Source organism: Mirounga leonina, unplaced genomic scaffold (assembly GCF_011800145.1).
Source record: "Mirounga leonina isolate KUSES-001 unplaced genomic scaffold, KU_Mleo_1.0 Mir_418, whole genome shotgun sequence".
NCBI lineage: Eukaryota > Metazoa > Chordata > Mammalia > Carnivora > Phocidae > Mirounga > Mirounga leonina.
The window spans coordinates 10,048,959-10,058,685 of record NW_023270739.1 but is presented as its reverse complement, the minus strand read 5'-3'; the positions used below and the strand labels follow the sequence as shown (position 1 = coordinate 10,058,685).

Here is a 9,727-nt window from a genome sequence, read left to right as displayed (position 1 = left end):
CAGTAGGTGCTCAATAAATCATTGTTGAAAGAATGTATAAATTCTTAAAGAACAGCTGGACTTTGCATCATCACGAATAAATACAGTCAGAGAGAAAAGCTATAGATATCTTAAGAAACCCAGGGAAGAAATCCGAGGGGCTCAGGTTTTTAAAAGATGGTGGTCAAAATCAGAAGTACAGTATCAGTGCATAAGAATGGTCCACAATGAGCAGGAAGAGTTCCTTAAGTATCTTGAACCGCACAAAAATGATGGTGTAGGCATTATTTGAAGCAAAGAACAGGGAAAAGAGATGGGCAGTCCTTGAGAAAAATGGCAGAAGAGCTCTCTCTTCCTCTTCTGTGAAAAGACTATACTTTCAGGGATCATTTCTATAGTTTGTTCCTCTTCTGTGAAGACAGTAATCCCATCAGGCGGGTCCCACACCCCCCTTATCCCAACCCGATCATCTCCTGAAGGCCTTACCCCCACACCCCATCCCATGGGGTGGGGGTGGGGTCAGGGCTCCAACATGTGAATTTGGGAGGACACAAACATCCAGTTCATACAGTCAACAAAGTCCTCTGTTTGGATAGTTTAAGTCGGGTTTCTTTCGCTTCTAACTGAAAAGGGTTTTGCCTAATTCAGGTTACGAACTGGGGAAGGGTGAATAAGCAGCTTGAAGGTTGACTTGCGGCCACACACAGGTGAGGGCACAGATGTCATCCATGGGGAGAGGGGACGGGAACTGCTCTGAATGAGCTGACAACCCATGGCCTCACAGATCAGATCCCAGAATGCTGAAGGGAATGTCAGCCGGACCCACAACCAAAGTCGGTGATCCTGGAGAGAAGCCCAGAGTGGTGGAGGAGTGGGAGGACGGTCACAGTCCTGTTCTGCCCCAGCTTCTGAGAAAGTAGACCCTTGTCACCATAAGCACTAAACTTTAATCCCATCAATCCTAGTGCAGATAACAAATAGATGGTTTACCAACATTTAGGAAAAATACATCTCTTTGGCACTAACGTGGATTTACATTTGCTAAATCACAGCTTTTTTTTTTTAAAGGTTATGTGATTGGGTAATAATGAAAGGCCATGGAAATAATAATAATAAATTCCCTGAGGACAGGTCCCTCTTCCACCCTCGTCACAACTCCACCCCACCCCTAGAACAATGGTGAGCACTCAATGGATGATGAACAATATTTCTTGAATATACTAATAGCAATAGCTCATATTTATTGAGCTCTATGGGCAGGCCAAGATATGGAGATGAAATCTATTAAAATTACAGATAATGATTATCGTAACAACATTTATAGAGCAAATTGCGTATCAGGCACTATTTTAAGAGATTGTACATATATTATGTCAGTAAATCGCATTAACTATTATCAAGAATCAATCAATTATGGCTTGAATTGTGTCTTCCCCCAAATTCATATGTTCGAGTCTTGACCCCCGCTACTTCAGCCTGTGACTGTATTTGGAGATAAGACCTGTAAAGAGGTAATATGGTAAAATGAGGTCAGTAGGGTGGGCTGGGCTCTAGTCCAACATGACTGGTGTCCTTCTAAGAGGAGGAGATCCGGACACAGATACACACACATGGAGAAGACCAAGGGAAGACCCTGGAAGGAGACGCCCATCTACAAGCCGAGGAGAGAGCCCTCAGAAGAAACCAATCTCGCCATCTCTGATTGCGGACTTCCGGCCTTCAGGACTGTGAGGAAAAAATTTCTGTTGTTTAAGCCACCCCGTCTGTGGTACTTGGTCATGGCAGCCTGAACGGGCTAATGTATTCACCCTCGTAACAAGGAGGTATTCTGCTCTGGTTCATGCTCCTAATTACACCAGGTAGTATGCGGTAATAGCTAAAGTCTACTAAGTCCTTAACTAATGGCAGCTCCCAACCAAGTTTCTGCCTAAAATCTGAAGCATTCTGTAGTACCTCGTGTCTTTTAAAAATTCCTTCAGCATTTTACACTGAATTTATTACTTATCCCTCCATGGATTGCTATCTGCTGACTTTTCTGCCCAGGCACAGGGTACCTGTGGTCTACAGTACCAGGTCTTCCAGGAGAGACCCACCCCAGGTTGCTACCTGAGAGCTCACAGAATCCCATGGGATCTACGGTCCTCTTTACTCAGGGGGATGGATCATTTGGCCAACCACACGCCAGGGAGCTGTAAACAAAGATTATGCATTAATTCAACAAACTCGCTTGCCGGGCTCCTACTATGGGCCAGACTCTGAGTACACACTAAGGCTGCAGGAATGACCCCGGGTGTCTGCTTCAGTAAACAGAGATCCAAGTGGAGGAAACAGAAGATAAATGGAGTCACAAGAGAACAGAATAATTGCAGGCAGTGGTGAGTGCCATGAAGGGAGTAGGACAGGGATAGGATGACCCTAGGCAAGGGTCCTTTAGACAGGGTGGTCCAGGAAGGCTGCTCTGAGCTGAGAACTGAATGGTAAGGAGGGGCCAGACAAACACGGATTTGGGGACAAGAAATGCAGGGGGCAGGGAGCAGCGTGTCCCAAGGGAAGGGGCGTGGCTCCTTGGGAGAAGGAGTTGGAGCCTCGGAAAGAGCTTGGACTTGGCTTGGGGATGTTGGTCTGAGGGTGAAGTTCCCCCAGTCACCCCTGTGGTCACAGAGCTTGAGATGTTACAGAAAAAAAATGAATATTTGCTCTTTTGGCGGAGGGAGGAAGGTGCTGCAGAAATGGCCCAGGAGAGTTTATTGAACAAGCAAGGTGCTGTGCATTCTTGTACTTTTATTTTGATTGTCTCTTTATTTTGAAGTGTTGAGTCATTATCAGCCCATGTGACAAAGAGAGGCACATCTTCCTCGTGCTGTTTGCACGTGGCCCTAACAGGTTCGCCTCCTTAGTGAGAGAGACGCATTCACGCTCGGGGTGGCCTTTTCCGTTTTCCAGGCTGAACACATATCTGTTGCTGCTGGGGAGCATGAAAGGACAGAGGAGGGAGGTCAGCAACCACCACTGCCAACTGGGGACAGCCTGCATCCGCGCCACGACGATGATGGTGAAGACAAGGGTGTCAATGGAGGGGAGGGCGCAGCTCCACAGCTCCTACAGAATTGAGGAAAGCTGAACCCTCTCTGCGAAGCTTCGCAGGGAACATCAGCCCCAGCTGCTCCACATCTGGATCTTGAGGGCTGGGCTCTGAGGGCAGGATTTGCGTGGCTGAGGTTCTGCTCAGCACACAGGACTTAACACAGTTGGGCACTCCCGGGGTCTGGAGACCTGGACCAGGGTGTGTGGTGGGAGAGGCGATGTGGCCTGGGAAAGAGCCCAGAACCGTCCTCAGAAGCCCTGCATGCAGCCCGGCTCTGCTGTGTTTTTTGCAGCCTGGGGTCAGGATGATGGACAAGTTGCAGGGGACGATGAGAAGAAAAAGTGGGCACGGTTTAGGGATGTGGGAGGTATCGCTCCTGGATGCCAGAGAGAGGGGCGGGACCCAAGTCAGCGGGCAGGGAGGCACTGGCTTTGGGAATGTTGAGTGAGGGGTCCCCCTGTAGCACGGAGCAGCATTATGCATTTCGGAGAGAGGCAGGGGTTGTCAGTGCAGCTTTGCAGATCTCACGGTGGGAGTAGCAGGTCACAGAAAAGACGTTTGCAGTCTAGTGAGCCCCAGGGGACGGCAAGAACAGCCCCAAAAGTGATAACTATCTACTCCCCATCTCTGGCCCGCCCGCCCTCAAAACTGTTGGATCAAGGCGAGCCTCGGGCACTGGCGCTCCCACTTTGGGGTTGGGAATACCAGGGCTGTGACTGGGTTCGGCTCTCTGCGGCCATGCGGGAAAGTCACACTTTTCTCTCGGTGTCCCCTCCTTGGCCGATGACCCCTCGACCCGGTCTGTCACAGCCTGTTTTTCTTGAGTGCTAAGTGATGGAAGACAGACAATTAAGCCAGAGCCCAAGGACTTCATCTGCTGTTTCCTTAATTGTTTTCCTACACATTCTTTATAAATAGATTTAAGCAAGACACTATGTCCTTTAAATTGTACATTTCTGTTGCTATGGAGACGGTTGCTTTTACCCTCCCCCCCTCAACAGCTTAGCTATAAAGAAGTTAGCACCTGTTTTTCCAGGCAGGTAAATTACCTACCAATCCTAGTATTCCAAGAAGGTCTCTATGAGTGGGTTGGAGCAACCTGTGGATGGCATGTCTTTAAAAGAAGCATCAGGTGAGGGCCTGGGATTTCCAGAAAATACGATCCATCCTTGCTAACCCTTCAGCTGATAAATGACTCATTCCATAGATTCCTAGGCTATTGGAACTGGAAAAGGATCTCTAAAGAGATGCTTATAATAATAATTAAAAACTACTTTACACTGTACATTCAGTGCATTAACTTGTTTCTAAAAGGATCCTTTCATTAAATCATTTGTTTGGAAACATTTACTGAACACTGGTACTGGGCTAGGGCAGGCACAGGTAATCATTCTAGAACACTGTAGGTGCCTGTCACACGGAAGAGAGTCAGCAAACATTTCTCAGTGAATGAATAAAGCCACCCACTCCTCCAGACAGTGGGGGATGCGGACATTTAACCGGTTATAATGTTCTATGCCTCTTGCTGGAATGTGGGTGAGTCCAAAGCGTCCTGAGAGCAAACAGCAAGTCACAGATCTACTTTATTTTTTGCAAGAGGTGGAAAAACGAGAAGCAGAAGATTAGAAGGGAAGAGAGTTGGCAGCATCATGTGACTAAGGCGCGAACCAAGTCTAGGACACAGGTGTCCTGCATCCCAGTCTGATAGCTTCCTCCCACATCACGCTGACTCTCAGATAGCTCCTCTCAAGCTCTAGTGGGCACAGGAATCACCTGGGGATTTTGTGCAAGTGCAGATTCTGATTCAGTAGGCGTGGGGTGGGGTCTGAGATCCTGCGTTTCTAACAGGCACCTGGCTGATGGTGATGCTGGTTTGCAGACCACACTTTGATTCACAAGGCTCTAAAACACTATTGCTAAACCTCTGGAGATCCTGGACCCTTTCGATAATCTGATTACAGCTATGGACTCTGTGTTGCTTAAAGTTACTTGGTTGATACGAAAAGAAACTTTGGCTAATATACGTAGCATAACATAGCGTACACAGTATGGCATAATAAAACATAATATAATCAATCGTATATAATATAATAACATCACGGTCTATATATGAATGTATGTATGTATATGTATGTACATATTCATACATGTGGGTATATATATGTTCATATACGTGCATGAATATATATGATAATCAGGATAGTACAAACAAGGAAAAAGTGGAACTTCCAGTCATTGGAAAAGCAGCCCCAGGGTCAGGCCAGCAGAACCCATGGGCAGCCCTTCCAGGGGAACCTTGTCAGGGATCCAGTTTCAGAACTATGTCATTCTAATAAAGATACAGTATTCCAGGGAAGAGAGCCTCACTGACCTAGTTGAGGTTGGGGGCTGGCCCCTCAGCCGGGAGAGTTTGGGAACTCTGAGGGACGGTTCCATGTCTACTGTGTCCATCAAGGCAGGGTTGTTGGCCAGATGCAAAATGGACATATTTTCGCCGGAAGAAGCAGGAATGCATGCTGGGCTGTTAGGAGACACAGGTGGCCAATATAGACCATCTCTCCAGAAATATGTCCATATATCCGCATGTATCAGTTAGCAACCCCATTTCTCACCTCCTCCACTACCACCTACTTGGTCCAGGCCATCCACTCACTTGGGTTTCTGCACACATTTCCTGTTATCTCCCTGCTCGACGCTGCCCCCTTCAGTCTGTTCTGCACACAGCAGCCTGAGAGAGCCTTTTACTTTTTTTATTTTTTAAATTTTATTTTACTATGTTATGTTAGTCGCCATATAATACATCGTTAGTTTTTGATGTAGTGATCCACGATTCATGTTTTTGTATAGCACCCAGTGCTCCATGCAGTACGTGCCCTCCTTAATAGCCATCACCGGGCTAACCCCTCCCCCCTCCCCCTCCCCTCTAAAACCCTCAGATTGTTTCTCAGAGTCCATAGTCTCTCATGGTTCGTCTCTCCCTCCAATATCACCCCCTTCATTTTTCCATTCCTTCTCCTTTTTTTTTTTTTTAAAGTTTTTATTTATTTATTTGACACAGAGAGAAACAGCGAGAGAGGGCACACAAGCAGGGGGAATGGGAGAGAGAGAGAAGTAGGCTCCCCGCCAAGCAGGGACCCCGACGCGGGGCTCGATTCCAGGGCCCTGGGATCGTGACCTGAGCTGAAGGCAGTCGCTTAACCGACTGAGCCACCCAAGCGCCCCTCCCTTCCTTCTCCTAATGTCCTCCATGCTATTCCTTATGTGCCACAAATAAGTGAAACCATACGATAATTGACTTTCTCTGCTTGACTTATTTCACTTAGCATAATCTCCTCCAGTCCCATCCATGTTGATGCAAAAGCTGGGTATTCATCCTTTCTGATGGCTGAGTAATATTCCATTGTATATATGGACCACATCTTCTTTATCTATTCATCCGTTGAAGGGCATCTTGGCTCTTTCCAGAGTTTGGCTATTGTGGACATTGCTGCTATGAACATTGGGATGCATATGGCTCTTCTTTTCACTACATCTGTGCCTTTGGGGTAAATACCCAGGAGTGCAATTGCTGGGTCATAGGGTAGCTCTGTTTTTAATTTTTTGAGGAACCTCCACACTGTTTTCCAAAGTGGCTGTACCAACTTGCATTCCCACCAACAGTGTAAGAGGGTTCCCCTTTCTCCACAACCTCTCCAACATTTGTTGTTTCTTGCCTTGTCAATTTTTGCCATTCTAACTGGTGTAAGGTGGTATCTCAATGTGGTTTTTTTTTTTTATTATGTTATGTTAATCACCATACATTACATCATTAGTTTTTGATGTAGTGTTCCATTATTCATTGCTTGTGTATAACACCCAGTGCTCCATGCAGAACGTGCCCTCTTTAATACCCATCACCAGGCTAACCCATCCTCCCACCTTCCTCCCCTCTAGAACCCTCAGTTTGTTTTTCAGAGTCCATAGTCTCTCATGGTTCATCTCCCCCTCCAATGTCCCCCCTTCTTTCTTCCCCTCCTGCTATCTTTTTTTTTTTAACATATAATGTATTATTTGTTTCAGAGGTACAGATCTGTGATTCAACAGTCTTGCACAATTCACAGTGCTCACCATAGCACATACCCTCCCCAATGTCTATCACCCAGCCACCCCATCCCTCCCACCCCCCACCACTCCAGCAACACTCAGTTTGTTTCCTGAGATTAAGAATTCCTCATATCAGTGAGGTCATATGATACATGTCTTTCTCTGATTGACTTATTTTGCTCAGCATAATACCCTCCAGTTCCATCCACGTCATTGCAAATGGCAAGATCTCATTCCTTTTGATGGCTGCATAATATCCCATTGTATATCTATACCACATCTTCTTTATCCATTCATCTGTTGATGGATATCTTGGCTCTTTCCACAGTTTGGCTATTGTGGACATTGCTGCTATAAACATTGGGGTGCACATACCCCTTCAGATCCCTACATTTGTATCTTTGTGGTAAATACTCAATGTGGTTTTGATTTGAATTTCCCTGGTGGCTAATGATGATGAACACTTTTTCATGTGTCTGTTAGCCATTCATATGTCTTCTTTGGAGAAGTGTCTCTTCATGTCTTCTGCCCATTCTAAAACCCAAGTCCCATCACGTTAGGTCTTTGCTCACAGCCTCCGATAGGAATCCCACTATCCTCACAGCTCAATAAAACGCCAAGCCCACACATGGCTCTGCAAGATGTTACATGCCTGCCCCCTAATCTCTCCGTCCACCTGCCCTGCCATTCTCCCCACTGCTCACCTCACTCCCTCCCCACCAGCCTCCTTCCCATCTCTTGAACATGCTAAGGTCTTATCTCAGGGCCTTCACATCTGCTGTTCCCTCTGCCTGGACCATGGTTCTCTGGATGATTGCACTTCTCATTCCCTTACTTTATTCAGATCTCCGCTCAAGTTCCACCTTCTCAAAGAGACCTTCCAGCTTAAGTTACCTGGAAAAGCTCCCTGCCAGCCTGCTCACTCTCCAGACTCTTAGCTTTACTATTTATGGAAATATACATCTGCCTAACATTTCTTCTAATCACCAGAATGTAAGCTGCACAAGGGTAGGGACTTTGGGTTTTTGTAATCCTAGAGCCCAGGGCCGGGGGTGGTGGGGAAGTGGTGGAGAGGGGGAGGGTGGCACTTGCAGGTATTGTGAAAAGAATGAATGAACATACACTGATGCTTCACACACATGTACACACACATTCCTCATCTACCCACCCACACATACACACACTCCACACATTCAAACACTCCACACCTGCCCATACATTACACACTCACACACATATTTATACTCACACAGACACATGCCCACACTCACACATACACACACACACACACACACACATTTTTGCCTATGGTTTCAGGGGATTTAAAGGCCTGACACTTCAGGGTCCACACATCTTGCATTAGCAACCTCTGCAGTGGTCCAGGTATCGCCAGCTCTGAGGGAATGGGGTCCCAGCAACTCGGCACCTGTCACCACTCTCTTCCTCCTCCCCAGGCTGACTTTTCTCAGTAGGGCCAAAGCCATTCCACTTTCTATGGAATTTGGGTGACCCAACTGGAATTACAATAGAGTCACAGTAAAAACAATAATTGACATCTGTCCAAGGTAAACAATGAAATATGTTAAATCTAAGGGGCCTCTGATAGCATTTGGTAAATACAAGGGCAGAACGAAATTTTACTTTTATTCAACCAATATTTATTGAGCATTCACTCTGTGTCATTCAGACTTCTAGGTGCTAGGGGAATGGCGGCAAAAGAACAGTGCTATGTTCTCATGGCTTATATTCAGGAAGGGCTGGGCAGAGAGGTATGATAGCTAGAGCGTGTTAGAAGGAGAAAAGGGCTATAGGGAAAAATAAAATTGGGGAAGGGGAGATAGGCAGTGCCATCGATGAAGGGAGTTGTAAGTATAAATAGAATTTTCAGAGAAGGGCTCTCTATTGGAACAAAGAGTTGACGGAAATGTGGGAGGATATAAAGATATCTAGGGAATGGGCGCCTGGGTGGCTCAGTCGGTTAAGCGACTGCCTTCGGCTCAGGTCATGAACCCAGGATCCTGGGATGGAGCCCCGCATCGGGCTCCCTGCTCGGTGGGAAGCCTGCTTCTCCCTCTCCCACTCCCCCTGCTTGTGTTCCCTCTCTCGCTGTGTCTCTCTCTGTCAAATAAATAAATAAAATCTTAAAAAAAAAAAAAAAAGGTATCTAGGGAAGAGTGTTCCAGGAAGCAGAAGCAGCAAGTGCAAAGGCCCTGAGGCAGGAGTCTCCTTAGGGTGTTTGAGTCACAGTAAAGAGGGACTTATGGCTGAGACGGAGGGAGCAGTGAGAGATGAGAAGGAAATGGAGTCAGACCAGAAAATGTAGGGCCTCATGGGTCAAGTTAAGAAAGACTTCGGCTTTTACTTTGAGCCCGATAAAATTCTTTGCCATTCTGCAAGTAGCAAGTTGCAATTCTACAGTTCCCATTTTAACAGGATCAAATCAGCTGCTGCGTTGAGAGTCATCTCTAGGGGAAAGCAGCAAAACCATGGCACCATTAGGAAGATGAGTCATCCTCATCCAACAGAGAAAACCCACTTTTATTCTCTCACCTATCCTGGTGGGTCTCATTCAAAGCTGAT

General features: G+C 46.5%; 1 pseudogene; it reads left to right on the top strand.

Moving 5' to 3' along the window:
- The first annotated feature begins 346 nt into the window (after positions 1-346).
- LOC117998938 lies at positions 347-506 on the top strand (annotated as a pseudogene).
- The last annotated feature ends 9,221 nt before the right edge of the window (positions 507-9,727 follow it).